The sequence below is a fragment of the Hylobates moloch genome, unplaced genomic scaffold (assembly GCF_009828535.3).
Source record: "Hylobates moloch isolate HMO894 unplaced genomic scaffold, HMol_V3 SCAFFOLD_1, whole genome shotgun sequence".
NCBI lineage: Eukaryota > Metazoa > Chordata > Mammalia > Primates > Hylobatidae > Hylobates > Hylobates moloch.
The window spans coordinates 86,648,700-86,676,289 of record NW_026652276.1 but is presented as its reverse complement, the minus strand read 5'-3'; the positions used below and the strand labels follow the sequence as shown (position 1 = coordinate 86,676,289).

Below are 27,590 nucleotides of genomic sequence, written 5' to 3'. Positions count from 1 at the left end.
AACTACAGTATACTGAAGTGTTAATGTTAAAAGAGGTCTTTAAAAAAATCTTTTGAAAGCATTTTGAAAAAGTGTAATGGAGTCCAAGTTAATTTTTTTATTAAACATTCATGAAAAAGAAAATGTGGAAGAGCTCAACCTTTTTCACATGAAAACAAGATTTAAATAATTCAAAGTGATGATTAAATATGGGTATTAAATAGATTGTAATGTAGTAGCAAATTTTTAAGTAAATTCTAATTTTTTCTATACCTCATATCCCCCACAATTTCCACCCATCATCTCTTACTTTATGATAATATATAGACAATACTATATAATCATTTTCTTAAAAATATTGGGCCATGTTTACAGCTTTAAAGTTAGTCATATGAGCTAACAGGATCTCTAAGACTGATATTTTGTGATAATTTAAATTTTGCATTAAGACTTTCTCCTTGGTTCAAAATCTAACTATAGGACCAATGCAGGTGTTTAGTAAATCATCATCCAGCTTTTTAATATACTCTAACTTTTCATAAATATCACAGAATATTTGGAATAGGGGAAACAAGGTAAGAAAAGAATGGGAAGGGGAAAAACAAAAACCAAGTTGCATTCATTTTTACTTTGTGATCTAACACAGTAATTACTTTGCCTACCTGTTGGAGGTGAACAGAGCTGAAACAGTTTTTTTTTTTTTTATTTTGTTGATATTTAAGAAAGTGTATAAATTTAACCTTAGAAGAGGAACTTCTGTTTGAGGTCTGGAGGTATGTGCCACATCTGGGTCCCATGGCAAGAGGGCAAGACTACACCACAGTTCTGTTGTCCCTGGGTTTGGAAGAACAACAGCTGCTTCTGTGAACATTCAAAGCTGCTGCCATTTTGAGTAGTCTTCTTCCACACCTCCCTGAATTTCAAGCTCCTTAGAAAATGGTGCTTGCCATCTATACCTATGTAACAAACCTGTACATTCTACACATGTATCCTGGAACTTAAAGTTAAAAATAAAAAAGAAAAGAAAACTGAAAAAAAAGAGAAAATGGTGTTTGCTTTATGAGGCGTATCAGTTGTGTCTCTATGATCAAAATTCTGTTAAATCTCAAGGAGCAAAAAGCAGTGAGGCTCTGGGAAAGTTAATGTACCTCTTTCTCCTTGTAGAGACTCCTCTTTCTTACCTTGCAGATAGGCAACCAGTTTTGTGTGTTCTTGCCTCAGGAATTTTGACTTTTGTAATGGAGTAAAAGACATGAAAGATAATGGCAAGTGTCCAAGAGTGTGAGCTTAGAGGGAGAAAGCTTCTGAAGTCAAGGAGAATCCCTAAGACAGGTAAGAGGACGTGTTTTTAACCTCTGTAATAACAGTAATCATTCAGATATGTGTAAAACATATCTGAAGATAAGTTCCTAGCCGTTGAAGTTTCAAGGCTCATAGAATCCCTGTGCCTCAAGAGTAGCAAAGTAGTTGACGAGCTTGCATATTTAAAGGGGAATCTCTAAAGTTACCAGTGCGAGACAATGATTGGCTCTTCCCTATATCTCAGTTCCATGAGTGACTGTCATAACCCTTTCAGGGAGGGTCTTATTATTCAGATTAAATTTCCAAACTGTCTTATAGGAGGAGAATCTCAGTGTTAGAACTGGGTTGATTTTTAAGAAAATAGAGGAAAGCACTGGCTCCTACACTGAGTTTGTAAGCCAAAATCTGTTAAGTATTAAAGCGACCCTTATTGTGGGAGTTCTGAAGGAAAACGTATCCTGTGGCTCTTGGAAGTTTAAGCAGAGATGGCAGGGGAAAAAAAATAGGCCACAGGAACAGAATGACAAACAATGTCCTTGGGTAAGAGAAAACCAAATGGCCAGAAATTGATGAAAGAATAAATTTTCTTGAGATACAGTTCAGAAAAAAAGTATTGATTTGAGAATGGATGTTGTACACCTCGATTTTATACACAGATCTACCTACAGTTTTACATGTGTGAAATACGAAAAGTCTATTCCATTACATGATTCTTTTCAACAAAGCTGCTCATGACAATTGTGATCACATACAGTGAGAAATATTCTGTACGTAATACAATATTGTTAGAAAAAGAGAGAGGTTACCTCTAAAATGAAATGTAGATATTTTTATACGTAACTATGAAAACAAAGTATTCCTCAATCCTATATAATCAGATGTCTATTGGGTCAGAATAGCAGGAATAAAAAAAGAGGGAGACTGTTCATAATAGCAAAGACTTGGAACCAACCCAAATGCCCATCAACGATAGACTGGATAAAGAAAATCTGGCACATATACACCATGGAATACTATGTAGCCATAAAAAAGGATGAGTTCATGTCCTTTGCAGGGACATTGATGAAGCTGGAAACCATCATTCTCAGCAAACTAACACAAGAACAGAAAACCAAACACCACATGTTCTCACTCATAAGTGGGAGCTAAAAAGTGAGAACACATGGACACAGGAATGGGAACATCACACACCAGGGCCTGTCGGGGAGTAGGGGGCTATGGGAGAGATAGCATTAGGAGAAATACCTAATGTAGATGATGGGTTGATTGGTGCAGTAAACCACCATGGCACATGTATACCTATGTAACAAACCTGCACATTCTACACATGTATCCCAGAACTTAAAGTATAATAAACTTTTTTTAAAAAGAGGGAGATATGGTCTTGTCCTTGGAGATCTCACAAAGTGTCTTAAAAAAACATATCTATGAATGAATAATTTGAAAACAATATATTTATCCAAATGTTAGCATATTTGGCAGAGAGTAGTAAACATCCAGAGAAAGAGAAGACTGACATGACAGAGAATTCTTCCCAAAGGATGGGAAAGAATCCAGAAGAAATTCAGGCCATAGAAAGATCCTTCTAAACACATATTTTCTGTCAGATTTACTTTAACAATGGACAAGTACTGCTACCATATTCAAAATTAAAGTAAAAATCAAATAGCTGAAATAAGAACAATTGATGGGGTCTGTGCATCAATATTTGAAAATTTGTATCACATGTATGTTTTATTACTAAATTTACATTATTACAGTAAACATGAAAGTCTAACTTTACCAGCGCCTATGGGGAGACAAAATAATCAACTCTCAGCATCCAAAATTTCTCCTCCATTTTACTCCAAATACATCTTATCATTCACTTAAATGTTAGAATTACTCCACATAATAAAACACACCCAAATTTACCCCAACACCAGAGATTCTTCCAAACTCTAAGTTTCAGCTGCGGAAAGGAGCAATTGAACAGATTTGATATTCAGACCATCACAAGTCTCCTAGGTAAATTCTGAGGGTTTAGTAAAATGACAAAAATCTACTCCCCAGTGAGAAGTCTAGCTGACTACCATAGTTAGACATGGAACTCTAATCATTATTCAGCATGTCTTACAAAAAGGTCTAAAATCATGAGAAAACTCTTCATTTTTTTTCTTACTTAAGTGGCACACAAGGAGGTGAAAACCTACAAAAGCCATTCAACATAGTTCTTATTAACCAACATTAACTGCCTGCCCTGGGAATTGAGTCCTGTTTCTCAAAAGCAAATAATAAAAAGTAAATTTCATCACACAGGGATTTTTTTTTTTTGGTTGAGTTTACAAGTGTAGTAAAGAGATTAAACAAAATGGCCTTAAAGGCCACAAATGTCCAACAGAGAAAGCTTGCTTCCTAGGATTCAAATCTATTGCAAAAATTACCTGTTTCTATCAGACAGTTTTCTTTTGATCTCTATAAACTCGCTGAGCTCCCTTATACTCTCATTGCACACAAACCTTTAATGAAGCTCCAATTAATTTCATTGTTTAAGTGAATAAAACTCTACCATTTCATTGCAGTTAGATCAGATAAAGCATTCATGTAATTCTGATAATTGGTGCATGTGATTTTTCAGTATTTATATGTATATGTTAAAGATATTTGGACAAGATTGTTAGTAGATACATTCTGATGGATTCCCTGTGGTGTTAATTCACCAATAAAATATCCATTTGGCATGTAATATAACAAATACAAGATTTAGTTGGCATCATTAGACCTCAAAAATGGACCACCAGAATAATTATTTATATTCTTGCTCCACAATTAGCTACTTAATTATTGTGAATGAGTTATATAAGTCAACTAAAGATTATAAAAGGATAATATATGAAGGCTAGCCCATAAATTCTTTTCTTTATTTTTTTTTTTCTGAGATGGAGTCTTGCTCCATCGCCCAGGCTGGAGTGCAGTGGCGTGATCTCAGCTAACTGCAACCTCCACCTCCCAGGCTCAAGCAATTCTCCTGCCTCAACCTCCCAAGTAGCTGGAATTACAAGCGCCCGCCACCACACCAGTAATTTTTTTTTTTTTTTTGTATTTTTAGTAGAGACGGAGTTTTACCATGTTGACCAGGCTGGTATTGAACTCCTGACCTCAGGTGATCCACCCACCTTGGCCTCCCAAAGTGCTGGGATTACAGGTGTGAGCCACCGTGCCCAGCCTAGCCCATATATTCTTAACTTGGCTGTGTTATAATCATGCTCAGGGAGTAAACATTTCTAGCCAAACTTTAGCATAATCTAGTTTAAGTATACAAATCAGGTTAATAAATGTATGCGTTTATCTACATTTGGTTTCCATCTTCCCCAATACCTCCTGATTCTATTTACCATCTAATTACCAAATCTGATCTTTAACAGAAATTAACTAATACTGTTTTAGAAATAAGTAATTATTAATTTATAAATTAGGGCCGGGTGCAGTGGCTCACACCTGCAATCCCAGCACTTTGGGAAATCAAGGCAGGTGGATCACCTGAAGCCAGGAGTTTGAGACCAGCATGGCCAACATGATGAAACCCCATCTCTACTAAAAACACACAAAAAATTAGCCGGGTGTGGTGGTGGGCACCTGTAATCCCAGCTACTCGGGAGGCTGAGGCAGGAGAATCACTTGAACCCGGGAGGTGGAGCTTGCAGTGAGCTGAGATCATGCCACTGCACTCCAGCCTGGGCGACAGTGCAAGACAAAAAAGAAGAAAGAAAAAGAAAGGAAGGGAGGGAGGGAGGGAGGGAGGGAGGGAGGAAGGGAGGGAAAGGGAAAAGAAAGGAAAGGACAGGACAGGACAGGACAGGAAAGGAAAGGAAAGGAAAGGAAAGGAAAGGAAAGGAGGTGAAGGAGGTGAAGGAGGGGAAGGAGAGGAAGGAAAGGAGGAAGGAAGGAAGGAAGAAAGGAAGGAAGGAAGGAAGGAAGAGAAAGAAAGGGAGAAGGAGAGAGAAAGAAAGAAGAAAGAAAGAAAGAAAGAGACAGACAGACAGACAGACAGAAAGAAAGAAAAGAAAGAAAGAAAGAAAAGAAAGAATATAAATTAGAAGACAGACTAACTCTATCTTTGAGCCCCAGTGCTTTCATCTTGTCCTTTCTAGAAAGGCCTCTAGTAAGTTGTGGATGTCACTACAGGGAAACGCTTTATCTTTTCAGAGAATCATCCCATATTTGTGTTGATCTGAAATTAGTTTTTTTAGTATGCTCATAAAAATTCAAATAAAGAAAGCTATCACTAATTTTGTCAGGAATTTTAAACTGAAATGTCTACTCAGGCCAGAAAGTTGATTCAAATGAGTAAGATTGCCCAAGCATGGACTGTTACAAAATGGACAAACCAGACTTACCCATCTGAGGGACGCAGCATCACTCAGCAACAGCTTATCATTTTCAGAATAGCATAGAGCCTAGATCAGACAAATTTTCCAAGAGTACTAGAATTCTGGAATTTTATTAAAAAAAAGTCTCATGATATTTAAATGCTAACATCAACTAAACTTTTTTTTAAAACACAATGCAAGTCAAAATAAATATATCTGCTGTCTGTATTAGGACAGTTTGGACCTCAATTAAATAATAATGCACTGCAGTCTGGATAAAACATTATATTTTATTCTTAAATGCCATTGTAGATTATGACTGTTCTTATCTCTTTTCCTTATAGAAGGTTATTTTAATTTTATTTATCTCACATCCCTTTGTATTTTATGTATATTTTTATCATTCAACTCAAAATTAACCATGAGTGAACTAAGGTTAAGGAGAAGGATAATGGTAGGGAATGTTTCTGTGTCCAAAAACAAGGGTGGTTAAATGCCTTCTGCACATATTATTTTCTGTTGCCTAAGTTTAGATTTTCCATCCTGACCCTAAAGTAAACCCACTAGGAAAGTGCAAAATCACACTGGCTCTTGTTAACTGAGCAGAATTAAAAATCTGTGTTCTGTTCCTATGGACTAGAAGGCAATTTAAAACACCCAGGACATCAGCTGGGAAACTTCTGAATTCTTAGCTTTATTCAAGACCTATACATGGAAATTCTAATCAATGTGTTCACTAAACAAGACACCCAGATATTAATCAAGCTTCTTGAGAAGCCCTTTCTACTGTCTGACAGTAGGTAGTAAAAAGGAGGGTGCTTCAATAAATGCTCAGAATTATGATTACAAAGAATAAGGATATTTTCCTGATTCTCTCAATAAAGGGTAAGTGAAGCATCACAATGAAAGAATTTATAATTAAGTTGCTTGGGCTGTATTGAGATTTCTCCTTAACACATATGCCCAAACTGATTCACTGAAGGAAAAACTTTGAATGATCCATTTTGGTGGAAGGAATCATTGCTATTATCAAGAGCTAAGAGACGCAAGAACTGAAATTATCCACCAGCCAAGAGAGGTCATCACTCCTTACAATTAAGAGAGAACATACAACATTCTCTGATCAGACCTGGTAAGTGTAAGAACCTAATGAAGAATGGTTGATTTATAAAAACCAAAAATTACAAACTAATATCCTTCATGAAGACGCAAAAATTCTTGACAAATTTTTAACAAATTTAATTCAATAATCCATAAAAAGATTAATACATTATGACTAAATACAGTTTGTATCAGGAATGCAAAGTTGAATGAATCAATGTCATTCATTATATTAACAAAAAAGGGATTAAGTAATAGTATCTCAGTAGCTACAGAAAAGCATTGGATAAAGTTCAGCACAACTCCATTAAGAATTCTCAGCATGCCAAGAAGAGAAGAGACCTTATTTAATTTGATAAAAGTCATCTATTACAATTTAATATTTATAACTAATGTTATAATTTAATACTATTGGGAAAAGCCTAAATGTTCATCCATGGGGCACTGGTTGAATAAATTATGGTATATCCAACCAAGCAACTACTCTAATAGACATAAAAAGCAAAGAGGACAAAGAATATGATGTAGAGTGGTTTGCAAGGTATACTGAAAAGTGGAAAAGCAAGGTGTTACACTCCCTGCAGGAAGTGGAGCTTAATCCTCCACCCCCTTTTTAGCATGAACTGGACATAGTGACTCACTCACTCCCAAGGAATAGAATATGGAAAAAGAAAAACAATAGTTTTTTAGTGGGAAACTCTAGCAAGTACTACCTTAACCAACTGAGCAGAGTTAACATCACTAGTCGTAAGTCATGTTGATAGCTTGTCCCCCATATGGCCTGATGAGAAAGGTACTTTATCTCTGTTGTATTCGTTCCCAAAGCCCATAATCCCCACCTCTTCATGAGAAAAACATCACCCCATTTGATGGGTATTCTACAAAATATCCAACCAATACATCTGATGGCAAGGTCATGAATAAATTAAAAGCTGACAAGCTTTAACAAACCAGGGAAGACTAAAGATACATGTGACAAAATCCACTGTGAGATCCTTCATGGGATCCTGGAACAGAAAAAGAATATTAGTGGGAAAACTTGTAAAATCCAGTTAATAGTCATTTGTAAATGTTGATTTTTTTGTTTGTTTCACAAATATTCCATAGGAAAACATAATTTTAACTGCAGGAGAAACCACGTGAGAGGCATATGAGAACTCTAATATCTTTGCAACTCTTCTGAAAGCCTATTGTTATTTTAAAAGAAAATTTATTTTAACAAAAACAATATGGAAAAGAGTGTATGTAATGTCAAATATGTTGTGAGAAATAAAAAATAAGAAAATAAATATGTTTTTCCTATTTTTACAAAAGAAAACACAGGAAAGATAGACTAGAAACTGATGACACAAGTTTCTTATAAGAAATAAGTAGGATTGGAGTAGAGGGGGTATGTGTGAAAAGAAGACTTCCCTGATTATATCACATTCTATAGTTTTGATTTGTTAAATAAAATCTTTAATATTTTTATTGATAATATCTGGAGAGGATGACATCCAACTGGCACAAGACAACATGATTGTGATGCAGCGAAGAAGGGGGAATCAACATTACATTTCCTTGAATCCCCACAGAAAACAAAGACCACCATAGTTATGACCAATTTACATGTGTGTAGATTATTGTCCCCTGTGACAAAGCTTCACACACTAAAAAGGCACATTGGAAATGAGCTTGAGTCATCTCAAAAAGATGCTAGACACACACTTGATGATAGGTAGTGTTAATGTCTAGGCTAAACAGAAGCTTTCCCCTGGCAATGGAACTTCCTTTCCTTTTCTCATTCATTTTCTCTGGAGGACTCCTTTTTCTGAATCAATTACATTTTATTATTTCTATTAAGCAATTTGAAAGGACTGGTGTAGCCTGCAGTGTAATAAACCTTTTCATTGAAAACTTTTCCTTCTTCCCTCAAAATGCTTAAATGCTTGCTAATGTCAAAAGTTGTTCTTTTTTTTTTGAGACAGAGTGTCCCTTTGTCGCTCAGGCTGGACTGCAGTGGCTCCATCTCTGCTCACTGCAACCTCCGCCTCCTGGGTTCAAGCAGTTCTCCTGCCTCAGCTTCCTGAGTAGCTGGGATTACAGGCATGCGCCACCACACCTGGCTAATTTTTTTTGTATTTTTAGTAGAGACGGGGTTTCAGCATGTTGGTCAGGCTGGCCTCGAACTCCTGACCTCGTGATCCACCTGCCTCGGCCTCCAAAAGTGAAGTTGCTCTTGATTCTTTGGGGCACTAGAGTATCCACTGAATGAAATACAGTCATATTGGCTGTGTCTTCAATAAAGTCACCTGACTCTGAAGGCCTGGGCAGATGGAATTGCTGTTTGGAAGAGATATACAGGGAAATGGTCTTGGTAGACCCACTAAAAGGACATGAACCAACCTCTGTGTAGCTTGTGACTGGAGCTGTCACCATTATTTTCATCTCTTTCTCCTTTTGCCTTGAATGTAGCTGTTCAGTTTTGTAAAGCCTGTCTGGATGGCTGAACCCCTGTTCATAGACTCAACAGAACTGCTGACCCACTTAACTGTCCACACTGTCAGATCCCATGACTTCAGAGCTGGGGGCTTGCATCCTCTGAGGCCTTCCAGCCCAGTTTCCACAGCTTGAGCCACTGTGAAGGGCTGACACCTGGGCCCACCTGCCACCAGGCCAATCAAGCTGTGCCACCAGTTTTGATTTTTGAAGGATGTAAATGTTCTACATGTTCAAAATATAAAGTTATGCCAAAAATAAAAACATAGAATACAAACAGAAACAAATGAGCCTGAAAGTGTTCTTGCTGGATATTTTTGTACTAAACCCTAAATAAACAGAAGAATCTAGTATATGGGATATCCTTCAGGACAACTGCACCTGGCCTATTTAAAGCATTCAAAGTCACAAAGGACAGAGTGAGCCTACTGAGGGAAAGAGGAGCATTCTAAGGACACTACAGAGACAGAACAATTACAATGTGTGAACTTTGATTGGATCCTATATGAAAAGGGGGAAAAATCATCTATATAAAACATTTTGGAAAAACGGAGAAATTTGGTATTTAGTATGGATGACATATTGTGTAGTATTACATAAGTAGTATTGATTTCTTAGATAGGATGATGTTTCCGTGTTTGTTGGAAGATGTTCCTGGTTTTGCTAGATGCATACTGAAGTTTTTAGAGGTGAGGTGTCACCACGGTTGAAATATACTTCCAGATGATTTGACAAAAAAGAAATATATGTCTATCTATAAAGAGAGATAAAGGAAACTTGGCAAGTTTTAACAGTAAATCTAGTTGTGGGATACACTGATGTTCATTGTACTTCTCTTTTAACTTTTCTACAGGTTTGAAAATTTTTCAAATAAGAAGAGGTTTTAAAGTCAATTTATTCACTTTTCTAATCTTCCTTCTAAGGAACATTCTCCATCAGGTTAGGCACTTTGTAGGATTCATTTTTGTCATGTATTTCACTCATTTTGTCTATAGTTAACCAGCCTACTTATGTATTATATTTCTCTGATCAATTTTGCTGATTTTTATTCTTAGAAGATCATCCTTGTCATTTATATTTTCAAATTCTTTAGCACTCTACATATTAAAGAGTACATATATAGAGCGTTGTTTAAGTTATGAACTTCCCACCCAAATAAGTTTCCACTTTCTTCCATATTTAAGTCATCTGATTTTTAATTTCTCATATGGAAGCATATAGGATAACTATAGAAACAGCCACAAGCAATATAGGCCAATATATTCAGTGCTTAGAGCCAGTTAACTTGCTAAATGCCCACTAGATTTGAAGGCACCAGTAGCAGAGAGCTAGGGAAAAGTGCTGGTCATAGATAAATATGGGATTGATACTAGGAAAAGTGTGGTCCTTTATCATTAACCACTAAATATGCTAATGTATACTATCATTTTAACCTCTTTTGCTCCTACATGCCTTCCTCTGTCTTATTTTTGAAAAGACAGGATACAGTCACAGCCACACAAGTTGGTCCCAGTCCAGTGATACTGCTGGGATGCCTGGCAGATGCAAAGGGCAGACTCACAGTGGGGCAAGATTTCCTCAAATGCAAGATATTTTCCTATGTACGGGATGGCATTTTGGAAGACTGTTTTCTAATTGTGTTTCTTCTCTCTAAGTGCTTTCTCCATAATGTAAATATCGAAATCTTGCTGTCTGAGTTACAAAGCAATTAAAGAAAATATTTCATACTTCCTAGTCTTAAAATATTAAAATCTAAAACCTGGAAATAACACAAGAAGAGAAATCCAAATACTGCAGGTTCTCACTTGTAAGTGGGAGCTAAATTATGAGAACTTATGAACACAAAGGTGGAACAACAGACACTGGGGTCTACTTGAGGGTGGAGTGTGGGAGGGGGAGAGGAGAAGAAAAGATAACTATTGGGTACTGGGCTTAATTCCTGGGTGATGAAATATGTACAACCAATCCCCATGACATGAGCTCACCTCTGTAACAAATTTTCACATGTACCCCTAAACCTAAAATAAAAGTTAATAAATAAATAAATAAATAAAATCTGGAAAAATACTAATATATACTTTGAGGACAGCTTATGCCTCTGAAGAATGAAATAAGATATTTCACCCCCAAAATATTCACCTAGAAATTTAATAACCTAAATATGATTCTCTAAAATCATATCAATATCATTCAAGAGTTTAGAAGTCTGAATTGTTATAAGAAGCAAATGTTTCTTCTATGTTTTCCCTCTTTTTAAATTTTAATAGAAGAGGATGATAATTTAATGAGGTCTAAAAGTAAAATTGAGAAACTAAAATCTCATCCTGGGTATGTGGGAAAGTGCATGGGCTTTCTGAGTTCAAATCCTAGCTCTGCAACTTCATAGCACATGGCACTGCGATAGTCACATTTCCTCACCTGTAGGTTAGGGTGAGCAAATACCTATCAAAATAAAAAGAAATAATAAAAATAAGTTGAAAGCTGGAAACATTGTTGAATAAATACAAAACAAATTAGTGCTAGATAAAATATAACAAACTTATTTAAAATTTACCTCTTAGGAAAAAAGAAAGAAAATACCAGAAGATAGGAATAAAGGGGGAAATTAAGCCATAGCAATAATGCTAAGTCTGATTCTGCAATAGCTCTTGAGTGGGAAAATGGGACTATCAAAGTCAGTTAAGACTAAGAGTTCAGATTATGTTGCCCAAGCATGCAAATATTTTGAAGCCTTAGGACTAAAAATTGCATAAAATTAGAAGTGGCATGCCTTAGTTACTGAGATGCCTCGAAGGACTGGATTACCAGTAAAAGAAGATCTTGGGGGATGGGGTGGGAGGGGAGAATATGTTTTCCTACTGAGGAAAAATGAAGAAGTTTGTTTCTGTCTCAGCTGTAAATAAGAAAAGAAAAGAAAGAAAAAAGTCTTCCCTGAGAAATTGAAAACACAGACTGTGCCTCTCCTAGGTTTAGAATCTAACTATATACTATTAGCACAGTATGGTAAAATCCAAGTTGACTGGTTAAAATTAAAAGTTAGTGAGGCAAAATCTAGGAACATAAATTGATACAAAGTACTGACTGATGCTAGTTAGCCTTCAGCAGAGCAGATACAGGATCATAAAGGTGAATGATTGTATTAATCCAATAAGGAGCATGCAAAAAGACATGGAAGAGTAGGTATGAGGGTGTTTAAAAGAAGAAAAAATCAGGGGTTAAGTTAAAGAAAATGGTAAGTGAAACTATTTGATGCTGAGAAATAGGTAATGGTAAGACACAAAAACGCTGGAAATCACAATGATGTCAAAACAGGTGTAGTGAGAGAGAGAGATCTGAAAGGTCAGGTCTTTGTATTAAGAAATTAATATGCCACATTTAGTATGTTAAAATTTAAGATTGCTTTGATGGAGTAAGCTCGGTAAGAATTTCTAAACAGGAGAGAATTCCTGAACAGAAAAATTAATAAAGGTTTTTACTGTTAAAGAAGTTAACGTTAGAGTCAGGGTGCCAACCACCCTCTCCCAGAATTCTCGCTGATAGAATGTAAACAGGCTGATAGGGACTAAAATATCAGCTTATTAATAGTAACGCAATGCCCTTCAAATGCACAACTCTGTGACAAAGCTAAATATAATAATGTTGCTGGTATATGAGACCAAGCTGATGGCCTTCAAATACCTGCTCCAGTCTAACCTTAGTGACCCACCTGTTGGGAGTGTTAAGTCCACAAAGCAGATTGAACCTTGGTTTAACTACCAAAGTGAGTCATGAGCAAAACAGGAGGTAGAAGAGAGAATGACAATCTTGTGACCTGGTTTGTACTTACACATAGGAAGAAGAAGAAGTAAAGAAGAGCCCAATTCATTTCATGCCAGTTTTTGAGGCAGGTAAAATGAGAAAGAAGGGAAGACATGAGGGAGGGGAAGGAAGTTTAGAAGGAACAAAAGAGAGAGAGAGGAAAACTGATAGACAGAAAGAAACCCATGTCCCATTTTTGAGGCTAAATAAAAGCATCAAAACAAAAAAGAAAAGAGATTTCAGGCCAAGATGGCCAACTAGAAGCAGCTAGTGTGCATGGCTCTCATCACAGAGAGGAACAAAAGGGGCAAGTAAATACAGCACCTTCAACTGAAACATTCAGCTCCTCGCATTGAGACTGATCAAGGAAACAGCTCAACCCATGGAGAATGTAGAAAAGCAGGGCAGGACAATGGCCCACCCAGGAGAGGGAGTGAAACACAAAGCCAGGGGAACCTCTCCCCACCCAGGGAAGTGGTGAGTGAATGTGTGATTCTGGGAAACCACATTTCTTCCACAGATCTTTGCAACCTTCAAGTCAGATGATTCCCTTGTGAACCCACTCCACCAGGGCCTTTGGTCTGACACACAGGGCTGCATGGAGTCTCAGCAGAGCAGCTGCTCAGGCACACACAGAGACATGGGAGCCTTACAAGCTATGGCTCTGTGCTCCCCAGCAAAGTGACTGCAACTCAGGCAAGGCAGGAGTTGGACCTTCATCCATACCCCTGGAAAGAGGGCTGAATCCAGAAGGCCTAGCAGTGACAGTCTGTAGGTCCCACTTCCATGGTGCCTCCTGGGATTAGACCCACTGGTTTAGAATTCCAGCCAGCCACCAGCAACAACTGGGACAGATGGGTTTCCCAGGATGAGAGACAGGCCACCATCTTTGCTATTTGGGCGATTTAGCTGTTCCAGCCTGTGGGCTTTGGAGAGTCCAAACTGACTGGGGGTGGAAAGGATCCTGCAGCATAGCACAGCTGCTCTACCGAAATGTGACCAGACTGCTTCTTTAAGTGGGTCCCAGATCCTTTCCTCTTCACTGGGCAGAACCTCCCAACTGGGGCCTCCAGCCATTCCTGCTGATGTTCTCTTTTGAAAACTTCCTGGGAAAGAGCTTCTAGAGGGAATGACAAGCTGCCATCTTTGCTGTTTCCATGACTTAGCTGTTGCAGCCTACAAGCTTTGGAGCACCCAAGCCAACTGGGGGCAGAAGAAGTACTCCATCACAGTACAGTTGCTCTACAAAAGCATGGCTACATGGCATCTTTAAGTGAATCCCTGATCCTGTTGCTCCAGACTGAGTGAGACCTCCCAACAGGGGTCCCCAGCCAACTCCTGTAAGTGTATTCAGGCTGGCAACATGTTCCTATCCCCCTGGGATGAGGAAGGGACAGGCTGCCATCTTCACTGTTTCACAGCCTTCACTGTTGATACCTCCAAGTACTGGAAAATCTGAGGTGACTAGGGTCTGTAGTGGAGCCCCAGCAAACCACAGCAGCCCTATAGAAAAGTGTCCAGACTGTTAAAAGAAAAGAAATCTAAAGGTAAACAACCTCAAAGATTGAAGGTATATAAGCCCACAAAGGTGAGAAAGAATCAGCAGAAGAAGGCTGAAAACTCAAAAAGCCAGAGTGCCCTCTTTCCTCCAATGACTGCATCACCTCTCCAGTAAGGGATCAGAACTGGGCTGAGGCTGAGATGGCTAAAATGACAGAAATAGAATTCAGAATGTGGATAGAAATGAATTTCACTGAGCTAAAGTAGCACATTGTAACCCAATACATGGAAGCTAAAGACCATGATAAAATACTGTGGGAGCTGACAGACAAAATATCCAGTACAAGGAAGAAGGTAACCAATCTGATAAAGCTGAGAAACACACTATAAAAATTTCATAATGCAATCACAAGTATTAATAGCAGAATAGGCCAAGTGGAGAAAAAATCTCAGAGCTTAAAAACTGTCTTTCTGAAATAAGACAGGCAGGCAAGAATAGAGAAAAGAGAAGGAAATGGAATGGACAAAACCTCATTTGAAGGTCTCTAAGAACTTACTTATCAATCTGGGTACTCCTGTGTTGGGTGCATATATATATTTAGGATAGTTAGCTCTTCTTGTTGAATTGAACCCTTTACCATTATATAATGCCCTTCTTTGTCTTTTTTGATCTTTGTCAGTCTAAAGTCTGTTTTGTCAGAAACTAGGATTGCAACCCCTGCTTTTTTCTGCTATCCATTTAATTGATAAGTTTTCTTCAATCCCTTTATGTTGAACCTATGTCTGTCATTGCATGTGAGAGGGATCTCTTGAAGACTGCATACCAATGGATCTTGGTTCTTTATCCAGCTTGCTATTCCATGTCTTTTAATCTGAGCAGTTAGCCATTTGCTTTTAAGGTTAGTATTGTTGTGTGTCATAATGATGCTAGCTGATTATTTTTCATCCTGTCATCATGATGCTAGCTGATTATTTTGAAGACTTGTTTATGCAGTTGCTTCATAGTGCCATTGGTCTGTGTATTTCAGTGTGTTTTTGTAGTGGCTGGTAACGATTTTTCCTTTGCACATTTAGTGCTTCCTTCAGGAGCTCTTGCAAGGCAGGCATGGTGGTAACAAATTCCCTCAGGATTTGCTTGTCTAAAAAAGGATCTTATTTCCCCTTCACTGATAAAGCTTAGTTTGGCTGGATATGAAATTTTGGGTTGTAAATTCTTTTCTTTAAGAATGTTGAATATTGGCCCCCAATCTCTTCTGGCTTGTAGGGTTTCTGCTGAGAGGTCTGCTGTTAGTCTGTTGGGCTTCTTCTTGTAGGTGACCTGGTCTTTCTCTCTGGCTGCCCTTAACATTTTTTCATTCACTTTGACCTTGAAGAATGTGAGGGTTATGTGTCTTAGAGATGACCTTCTCATAGAGCATCTTTCTGGGGTTCTCTGGATTTCCTGAATTTGAATGTTGGCCTGTCTAGCCAGATTGGGGAAGTTCTCATGATTATATCCATGAGATCTCTTTCAGGTGCACCAGTCAGTTGTAGATTCAGTCTTTTTACATAATCCACCTGAAATACCAAAAATCTAAATATGCCAAATAAAAGACAGAGATTGTCAGTGTGTATCAAAAAAACAACATCCAACTATATGTTGTCTACAAGAAACCCACATTAAATATAAAGACACATATAGATTAAAAGTAAAGGGATGGAGAAAAATATGCCATGCTAACAAAAATCAAAAGAAAGGCATATTGGCTATATTAATTTCAAGTAGAGCAGACATCAGAACAATGAATGCTATCAGGGATAAACAGAAGCATAACATAATGAAATATCAGTTAATTATCCAAAGAAACATACCAATTCTTAATGTGTGTGTGCCTAAAAACAGAATGTCAAAATACATGAGGCAAAAATTAATAGAACTGCAAGGAGAAATAGATTAATCTACTATTGCTCAGAGACTTCACTACCTATCTATTAGAAATGGGGAGGTTCAGTAAGCAGAAAGTAAGACATAGTTGAACTCAGCAGCAATCAACTAGATGCAGTTGACATCTACAGACTACTTCACCCAAAAACAGATTAAACACTAATCTCACCTTACATGGAACATTCACCAAGAGAGACCACATTCTGGGTTATAAAACACAACTTGGCTGGGTGCATTGGCCCACGCCTGTAATCCCAGCACTTTGGGAGGCCGAGGTGGGCAGATCATGAGGTCAGGGGTTCAAGATCAGCCTGGCCAATATGGTGAAACCCCATCTCTACTAAAAATACAAAAATTATCTAGCGTGGTGGCACACGTCTGTAGTCCCAGCTACTTGGGAGGCTGAGGCAGAAGAATTGCTTGAACCTGGGAGGCAGAGGCTGCAGTGAGCCGAGATCATGCCACTGCACTCCAGCCTGGGTGACAGAGTGAGAGTCTGTCAAAAAAAAAAAAAAACCCCACAGAACTCAATTCGGTATGAATGATAGCTGAAAAATCTCAAAGTATTTGAACACTAAGCAACACACTTCTTAATAACACATGATCAAAGAAGAAATCTCAAAAGAAATTTTAAAACATTATTCACTAAATATATATGCAATTTATTAAAATATGTGGGATATAGTAAAGGCAATGTTTAAAGGGAAATTTATAACCTTGAATGTGTATAGTAGAAAAGAAGAAAGATCTAAGGTCAACAAGCTAAGCTTCTACCTCAAAAAAACTAGAAAGAGAGCAAATAAAATCCAAAGTAAACATAAAAAAGAAATAATAAAAATTAGAGCAGAAATACATATAATTGATAACAGGAAACCAGGAAGTCTTAGCCAGAGCAATTAGGCAAGAGAAAGAAATAAAAGATACCAAAATAGGAAAAGAAGAAGTCAAACTATCTCTCTTCACTGATAATAGGATTATATACCTAGAAAACCCTGAAGATTCCACCAAAAGGCTCCTGAGTTAATGAACAACTTCAGTAAAGTTTTGGGAAATAAAGTCAATGTATAAAAATCAATAGCACTTATGTATAGCAATATCATTCGAGCTCAGAGCCAAATCAAGAATGCAGTTCCATTTACAATAGACACACACACAGACACACACACACACACACATACACATATCTAGGAATACATCTAATCAAGGAATTGAAAGCTCTCTACAAGCAGAGCTACAAAACACTCCTGAAAAAAATCGTAGATGACTCGAACAAATCGAAAAACATTCCATGCTCATAGATTGTAAGAATATTGTTAAAGTAGCCATCCTGCCCAAAGCAATCTACAGATTCAACATTATTCCTATCAAACTACTAATGTCATTTTTCACAGAACTAGAAAAAACACATTCTAAAGTTCATATGGAACCAAAAAAGGGCCCAAAGAGCCAAAGCAATCCTAAACAAAAAGAACAAAGCTGGAGGAATCACACTACTTGACTTCAAACTATATTATAAGGCTACAGTAAACAAAACAGCATGATACTGGTTTGAAAAAAGCCCAGACACATAGACCAATGAAACAGGATAGAAAGCCCAGAAATAAAGCTGCACACCTACAACAATTTGAACTTTGGCAGAGTCAACAAAAATAAGCAATAGACAAAGAACTCCTTATTCAAAAAATGGTGCTGAAAAAAGAAAAGCTGTAAGCATAATGTCACTTGAATTCATACTACACTACAGGGCTACAGTAACCAAAACAGCATGGTACTGGTACAAAAAAACAGACACATAGACCAATGCAACAGAATAGAGAGCCCAGAAATAAGGCTGCACACCTACAACCATCTGATCTTTGACAAACCTGACAAAAACAAGCAATAGGGAAGGACTCTTTATTCAATAAATGATGCTCGGATAACTTGTTAGCCATATGCAGAAGATTGAAAGTGGACTCCTTCCTCATACCATATACAAAAATCAACTCAACATGAATTTAAAAACTTAAATGTAAAACCCAAAACTATAAAAACCCTGGAAGATAACCTAGGCAATACCGTCTTGGACATAGGAACTGGCAAAGATTTCACAGCAGGAAGCCAAAAGCCATCACAACTAAAACAAAATTTGACAAATGGGATATAATTAAATTAAAGAGCTTCTGCACAGGAAAAACAATAATCAATCAAGTAAACAGACAACCTACAGTATCGGAGAAAATATCTGCAAACTATGCATCTGACAAAGGTCTAATATCCAGCATCTATAAGAAACTTAAACAAATCTGCAAGAAAAGCAAACAAACCCATTAAAAGTGGACAAAAGGCATGAACAGACAGTTCTCTTCTCTTTTCTTTTCTTTTTGATGTGCTTTTTTTCTAAAATTTTATTTTAAGTTTTCTGGGATACGTGTGCAGGATGTGCAGGTTTGTTACATAGGTAAATGTGTGCCACGGTGGTATGCTGCACCTATCAACCCATCACCCAGGTTTTAAGCCCCACATGCATTAGCTATTTGTCCTGAAGCTTGTCATCCCCCTAGCCCCCCAACAGGCCCCATTGTGTGTTGTTCCCCACTTCCCCCATGTCCATGTGTTCTCATTGTTCAGCTCCCACTTATGAGTGAGAACATATGGTGTTTGGTTTTCTGTTCCTGTATTAGTTTGCTGAGGATAATGGCTTCCAGCTCTATCCATGTCCCTGCAAAGGACATGAACTCATTCCTTTCTATGGCTGCATAGTATTCCATGGTGTATGTGTACCATATTTTCTTTATCCAGTCTATCATTGATGGGCATCTGGGTTGATTCCGTATCTTTGCAATTGTGAATAGTGCTGCAATAAATACATGTATGCACATATCTTTATAATAGAATGATTTGTATTCCTTTGGGTATATACTCAGTAATGGGAATTTGCTGGGCCAAATGATATTTCCGGTTCTAGATACTTGAGGAATCGCCACACTGTCTTCCACGATGGCTGAAATAATTTACACTCCCACCAACAATGTAAAAGCATTCCTATTTCTTCCCAGCCTCGCCACCATCTGTTATTTCTTGACTTTCTAATAATTGCCATTCTGACTGGTGTGAGATGGTATCTCATTGTGTTTGTGATTTGCTGTTCTCTAATGATCAGTGATGTTGAGCTTTTATTCATGTTTGTGGGTTGCATAAATGTCTTCTTTTGAGATGTGTCTGTTTACATCCTTTGCCCACTTTTTGATGGGGTGGTTTTTTTCTTGTAAATTTAAGTTCCTTGTAGATTCAAGATATTAGCTTTTTGTCAGATGGATAGATTGCAAAAATTTTCTCCCATTCCATAGGTTGTCTGTTCACTCCAATGATAGTTTCTTTTGCTGTGTAAAAGCTTTTTAGGTTAATTATATCCCATTTGTCAATTTTTGCTTTGTTGCAATTGCTTTTGATATTTTTGTCACAAAATCTTTGCCCGTGCCTATGTCCTGAATGGTATTGCCTAGATTTTCTTCTAGGGTTTTTACAGTTTTGGGTTTTACATTTTAGTCTTTAATCCGTCTTGAGTTAATTGTTGTATAAGGTGTAAGGAAAGGGTCCAGTATCAATTTTCTGCATATGGCTAGCCAGTTTACTCAGCACCATTTATTAAATAGAGAATCTTTACCCAACTGCTTGTTTTCATCAGATTTGTCGAAGATCAGATGGTTGAAGATGTGTGGTCTTATTTCTGAGATCTCTATTCTGTTCCATTGGTCTGTGAAACAGACATTTTTCAAAAGAAGACATAATTGCAGCCAACAAGCATATGAAACAAACTCAATATCACTGATCATTGGAGAAATGCAAATCGAAACCGCAATGAGATACCATCTCGCACCAGTCAAAATGGCTATTTTTTAAACTTTTATGTTAAGTTCACGGGTACATGTGCAGGATTTGCAGGTTTGTTATATAGGTAAACTTGTGTCATGGGGGTGTGTTATACAGATTATTTCATCACCCAGGTATTAAACCTAGTATCCATTAGTTATTTTTCCTTATCCTCTCCATCCTCTGTTAGGCCCCAATGTGTGTTGTTCCCTTCTGTATATTAATGTGTTCTCAACATTTAGCTCCCACTTATATATAAGAACATGTGATATTTGCTTTTCTGTCCTTGCATTAGTTTGCTAAGGATAATGGCCTCCAGCCCTATACAAGTTCCTGCAAAGGATATGATCTCATTCTTTTTTATGGCTACATAGGGTTTCGTGGTGTATATGTACCACATTTTCTTTATCCAGTCTATCATTGATGGGTATTTGGGTTGATACTATGTCTTTGCTATTGTGAATAGTTATATAGGTACATATGCAGTGAACATATGTGTGTGTGTATCTTTATGATAGAATAATTTATATTCCTTTGGATATATACCCAGGAATGGGATTGCTGGATAGAATAGTATTTCTGTCTTTAGGTTTTTTAGGAATTGCCACACTGTCTTCCACAGTGGTTGAACTAATTTACACTCCCACCAACAGTGTATAAATGTTCCTTTTTCTCTACAATCTCATCAGCATCTATTATCTACTTCTTAACAGTCAGAATGGCTATTATACACATGCATGCATATGTTCACTGCAACACTATTCACAATAGCAAAGACATGGAGTCAACCTAAATGCCCAACTATGGATAAAGAAAATGTGGTACACATACAACGTGGAATACTGTGCAGCCATGAAAAAGAACAAGATCATATCCTTTGCAGGAACATGGATGGAGCTGGAGGCCATTATCTTTAGTAAACTAATGCAGGAATAGAAAACAAAATACTGCATGTTCTTACTTATAAGCAGGACCTAATGATGAGAACACATGAACACATACAGGGAAACAACAGATACTGAGGGTTACTTGAGGGTGGAGGGTGGAATGAGGAAGAGGATCAGGAAAAATAACTAATGAGTACTAGGTTTAATACCTAGACCAAACAATCTGTACAACTAACTCCCTTCACACAAGTTTATATAATAAACCTGCACAGATACTTAAAATAAACATTTTTTAAAATGGTGCTTGAACAGCTGGCTATTCATATGCACAAGAATGAAACTAAACCCCTACCTATCACCTTCTACAAAAATTAACTCAAGGTGCATTAAATATTTAAATCTAAGACCTCAAACTATAAAAACCCTAGAAGAAACTCTAAGGAACATCATTCTGGACTTGAGCCTGTGAAAGGAATTATGACTAAGTCCTCAGAAACAATTGCAACAAAAGCAAAAGTTAACAAGTGGGACCTATTACACTATGGAGCTTTTGCACAGCAAAAGAAACTATCAACAGAATAAACAGACAACCTACAGAATGGGAGAAAATATTCACAAACTACACATCTAACAAAGGTCTAACATCCAGATTCTATAAGGAAGTTCAATTCAATAAGAAAAAAAAACAATAATCCCATTAAAGAATGGGCAAAAGACATGAACAGACACTTCTCAAAAGAAGACACTCTGACAAACATGTGAAATAAGCTCAACATCATTAATCATCAAAGAAGTGCACATCAAAACCACAATGAGATAACATCTCACACCAGTCAGAATGGCTATTATAAAAGGCAAAAAACAACAGATGCTGGCAAGGCTGAGGAAAAAAGGGAATGCTTATGCATTGTTGTTGGGAATGTAAATGAGTTCAGCCACTCTGGAAAGCGGTTTGGTGGTTTCTCAAAGAACTTAAAACAGAACTACTGTTCGACTCAGCAATCCCATTACTGGGTAAATACCCAAAAGAAAATAAATTATTCTACCAAAAGACACATGCACTCAAATGTTCATTGTGGCATTATTCACAATTGCAAAGACATAGAATCAACCTAGGTTCCCATTAATGGTAAAATCAATAAAGTGGAGCAGAGCCAAGATAGCTGACTAAAAGCAGCAGTGATCGAGGACTCCCATGGAAAAAATCCAAAGCAGTATGTGAATCCTGCACTGGCAACCAAGATATACAGGTTCTGATATTAGGACTGACTAGGCAGCTGGCATAACCCACGGAGAAGAAGGAAGAGCAGAGTGGTGCGGCAGCCCACCTGAAAGCCACAAGGGGCAGGGGTGCTCCCACCCCTAGCCAAGGGAGGTGGTGAGTGTGTGTGCTACCCAGCCTGGGAAACTGCTTTTTCCACAGAACGGTGCAACCAATGGATCGGTAGATCCCACTCATAAGCCCATGCCACCAAGGCCTTGGGTCCCAACCATGAAGCTACACAGATTCTCACTCAGGTAGAATCAGCCTAAGCCAGCTGAGTGCCCGGGGGGAGGGGCAGCCACCACCACTGCTCTGGTTGTGATGTCTAAGCCATTTGAGCTCCTTGGAGACGGGCAGCAGCCAACACTGTGGCTGCAGGGCCTCCCTGCAGGATTTCCAACTCCAGCCAGGGGCTCAAGAACAGAACTCTGACCTCTCTGGGCCTGAGCCCCTACGGGGAGGGGTGGCTGTAGTCTCCACAGACCAACAGACTTAGTCTTTCCTCTGCTAGCTCTGAAGAATCCAGGCAGCCAAAACAAGTGGGTTTTCCCTCAGCACTGCACACCCCCTACACCAAGAGACAGCCAAAGTGCTTCATTAAATGGGTCCCTGCTTTCTGTGCCCCCCCCAACTTGGTAAGACTCACCAACAGGGCTTGTCAGACATCCTATACAGGAGTGTCCCTACTGACATCAGGTTGGTGCCCCTCAAGGTCAGAAATCCCAGAGGAAGGAGCAGGCACCTGTCTTTGCTCTTCTCCAGCCTCCTCAGATGGTATCTCCAGACGCAGAAGGGAATCATATGAATAGGGTTTTCAGTGAGCCCTCAGCAAACCACAATAGTCATGCAGAAGAGAGACCTGACTATTGAAAGAAAAACAAACAAACAGAAGGCAGCAACAGTATCAACAAAAAAAGTCCCCACAAAAACCTCATTTAAGGGTCAGCAGCCTCAAAGATTGAAATTAGACAAACTCACAAAGGTGAGAAAGAATCAATGAAAAAAATGCAAAGACCTAAAAGACCAGAGTGCTTCTTCTCCTCCAAATAATAGCAACACTTCTCTGGCAAGGGTGCAGAACAGGACAGAGGATGAGATGGACGAATTGATGGAAGTAGACTTCAGAAGGTGGGTAATAACAAACGTCGCTGAGGTAAAGGAGCATGTTCTAAACCAATGCAAAGAAGCTAAGAACCTTGATAAAAGGTTAGAGGAGTTGTTAACTAGAATAACCACTTTAGAGAGGAACATAAATGATCTGATGGAGCTGAAAAACACAGCATAAGAACTTCATGAAGCATACACAATTGTCAATAGCCAAATTGATCAAGCAGAAGAAAGAATATTGGAGATGGAAGACTATTCTGCTGACATAAGGCAGGCAGAGAAGATTAGAGAAAACAGAATGAAAAGCAATGAACAAAACCTCCGATAAATATGGGACTATGTAAAAAAGACTGCACCTACAACGGATTGGAGTACCTGAAGGAGACAGGAAGAATGGAATCAAGTTCGAAAACACATTTTAGAATATTATCCAGAAGAACTTCCCCAACCTAGCAAGACAGCCCAATATTCAAATTCAGGAAATGCAGAGAACACCACCAAGATACTCCACAAGAAGATCAACACAAGACACATCATCATATTCACCAAGGTCAAAATAAAGGAAAAAATGTTAAGTGCAGCCAGAGAGAAAGGTGAGTCACCTACAAAGGGAAGCTCATCAGACTAACAGCAGATCTCTCAGCAGAAACACTAAAGCCAGAAGAGAGTGGGGGCCAATATTCAACATTTTTAAAGAAAAGAATTTTCAACCTAGATTTTCATATCCAGCCAAACTAAGCTTCATAAGCAAAGGAGAAATAAAATACTTTACAGACAAGAAAATGCTGAGGAAATTCATCACCACCATGCCTGCCTTGCAAGAGCTCCTGAAGAAAGCACTAAATAAGAAAATGAAAAACTGGTACCAGACACTGCAAAACACTCAAAAATATAAAGACCAATGACACTATGAAGAAACAGCATCAACTACTGTGCAAAATAACCAGCTAGCATCATGATGACAGGATTTAATTGAAACATAAATAATTAACCTCAAATGTAAATGAGACTTAGACTCCCACACAATAATAAAAGTGAGGAGAATTTAACATCCTGCTGTCAATATTAGACAGATCAATGAGACTGAAAATTAACAAGGATATTTAGGACTTGAACTCAGCTCTGGAAGAAGTGGACCTAATACTTATCTACAGAACTCTCCACCCCAAAACAACAGAATATACATTCTCCTCGGTGCCACATGGCACTTTAAAATTGGCCACATAATTGGAAGTAAAACACTCCTTCGCAAATACAGAAGAACTAAAATCATAATAAACAGTCTGTCAGACCACAGTGCAATCAAATTAGAACTCAGGATTAAGAAACTCACTGAAAACCACACAACCAACAAACAGGTTGGAAATTGAACAACCTGCTCCTCAATGACTCCTGGGTAAATAATGAAATTAAGGCAGAAATCAATAAATTCTTTAAAACCAATTCGAACAAAAAGACAATGCACCAGAATTTCTGGGACACAGCAAAAGCAGTGTTAAGAGGGAAATTTATAGCAGTACATGCCTACATCAGAAAGCTAGAGAGATCTCAGGAAGGGGAACATCACACTCCGGGTACTGTTGTGGGGTGGGGGGAGGGGGGAGGGATAGCATTAGGAGATATACCTAATGCTAAATGATGAGTTAATGGGTGCAGCACACCAACATGGCACATGTATACATATGTAAGAAACCTGCACATTGTGCACATGTACCCTAAAACTTAAAGTATAATAATAATAAAATAAAATAAAATAAAATAAAATAAAATAAAATAAAAAGATATAAAAAAAAGAAAGCCAGAGAGATCTCAAATCAACACCCTCACATCACAATTAAAAAAACTAGAGAAGCAAGAGTAAACAAATCCAAAAGCTAGCAGAAGACAAGAAATAACTAAGATGAGAGCAGAACTGAAGGAGATGGAGATAAAAAAAATCCTTCAAAAATCAATGAATCCAGGAGCTTGGTTTTTTGAAAAAAATTAATAAAATAGACTACTAGCTAGGTTAATAAATAGGAAAAGAGAGAAGAATTAAATAGACACAATAAAAAATGATAAAGGGATATCACCACTGACCCTGAAGAAATACAAACTACCACCAGAGAATGCTATAAACACCTCTACACAAATAAACTAGAAAATCTAGAAGAAATTGATAAATTCCTAGATACATACACTCTCCCAAGACTAAACTAGAAAAAAGTTGAGTCCCTGAATAGGCCAATGACAAGTTCCGAAACTGAGGCAGTGAAAAAGGACCTACCAACCAAAAAAAAAGCCCAGGACCAGACAGATTCACAGCTGAATTCTACCAGAGGTACAAAGACAAGCTGGTACCATTCCTTCTGAAACTATTCCAAACAATTGAAAGGACGGACTCCTCCCTAACTCATTTTATGAGGCCAGCATCATCCTGATACTAAAACCTGGCAGAGACACAACAAAAAAGGAAAACTTCAGGCCAATATCCCTGATGAACATCAATGAAAAATTCCTCAAGGAAATACTGGCAAACCAAATCCAGCAGCACATCAAAAAGCTTATCCACCACGATCAAGTCAGCCTCATCCCAGGGATGAAAGGCTGGTTCAAAATACACAAATCAATAAATGTAATCCATCACATAAACAGAACTAGTGACAAAAACACATGATTATCTCAATAAATGCAGAAAAGGCCTTCAATATAATTCAACATCTTTTCATGTTAAAACTTCTCAATAAACTAGGTATTGATGAAAAATATCTCAAAATAATAAAAGCTATTTATGACAAACCCACAGCTAATATCATACTGAATAGGCAAAAGCTGGAAGCATTCCCTTTGAAAACTGGCACAAGACAAGGATGCCCCCCCATCGCTCCTAATCAACATAGTATTGGAAGTTCTGGGCAGGCCAATGAGGCAAGAGAAAGAAATAAATAGGAAGAGAGGAAGTTGTAATTAGTTTGTTTTCTTGCTTCTGATAAAGACATTCCTGATCAAGAAAAGAGTTTAATTGGACTTACAGTTCCTCATGGCTGGGGAGGCCTCGGAATCATGGTGGGAGATGAAAGACACTTCTTATATGGCAGAGAAAAATGAGGAAGAAGCAAAAGCAGAAACCCCTGATAAACCCATCAGATCCTGTGAGACTTATTCACTATCACAAGAATAGCATGAGAATGACCAGCCCCCATGATTCAATTACCTCTCCCTGGGTCCCTCCCACAACATGTGAGAACTCTGGGAAATACATTTCAAGTTGAGGTTTTGGTGGAGACACAGCCAAACCACATCAGAAGTCAAATTACCTCTGTTTGCAGATGACATGATTCTATATTTAGAAAACCCCATCGTCTCAGCCCAAAAACTCCTTAAGCTGATAAGCAACTTCAGTAAAGTCTCAGGATACAAAATCAATGTGCAAAAATCACAAGCATTGCCATCCACCAACAGTAAAAAAGCAGAGAGCCAAATCATGAATGAACTCCCATTCACAATTGCTACAGAGATAACAAAATACCTAGGAATGCAGCTAGCAAGGGATGTGAAGGACCTCTTCAAGGAGAACTGCAAATCACTGCTCAAACAAACGAGAGAGTACACAAACAAATGGAAAAACATTTCATGCTTACGTATAGGAAGAATCAATATGATGAAAATGGCCATACTTTCCAAAGTAATTTATAGATTCAATGCTATTCCCATCAAACTACAACTGACATTCTTCACAGAATTAGAAAACTGCTTTAAATTTCATATGAAACCAGAAAAGAGCCAGTATAGTCAAGACAATAATAAGAAAAAGGACAAAGCTGGAGCCATCCTGCTACCCAACTTCAAATTATACTACAAGGCTACAGTAACCAAAACAGCATGGTCCTGGTACCAAAACAGATATATAGCCTGAAGGAACAGAACAGAGGCCTCAGAAATAACATCGACAACCATCTGTTCTTTGACAAACTGAACGAAAAGAAGCAATGGGGAAAGGATTCCCTATTTAATAAGTGGTGCTTAGAAAATTGGCTAGCCATAGGCAGAAAACAGAAACTGGGCCCCTT

General features: G+C 37.9%; 1 pseudogene; it reads right to left on the bottom strand.

The window, feature by feature from the left end:
- Positions 1-8,511: 8,511 nt before the first annotated feature.
- The window catches only part of LOC116810236 (heme-binding protein 2-like), a 30,417-nt pseudogene continuing 11,338 nt past the window's right edge, over positions 8,512-27,590 (bottom strand).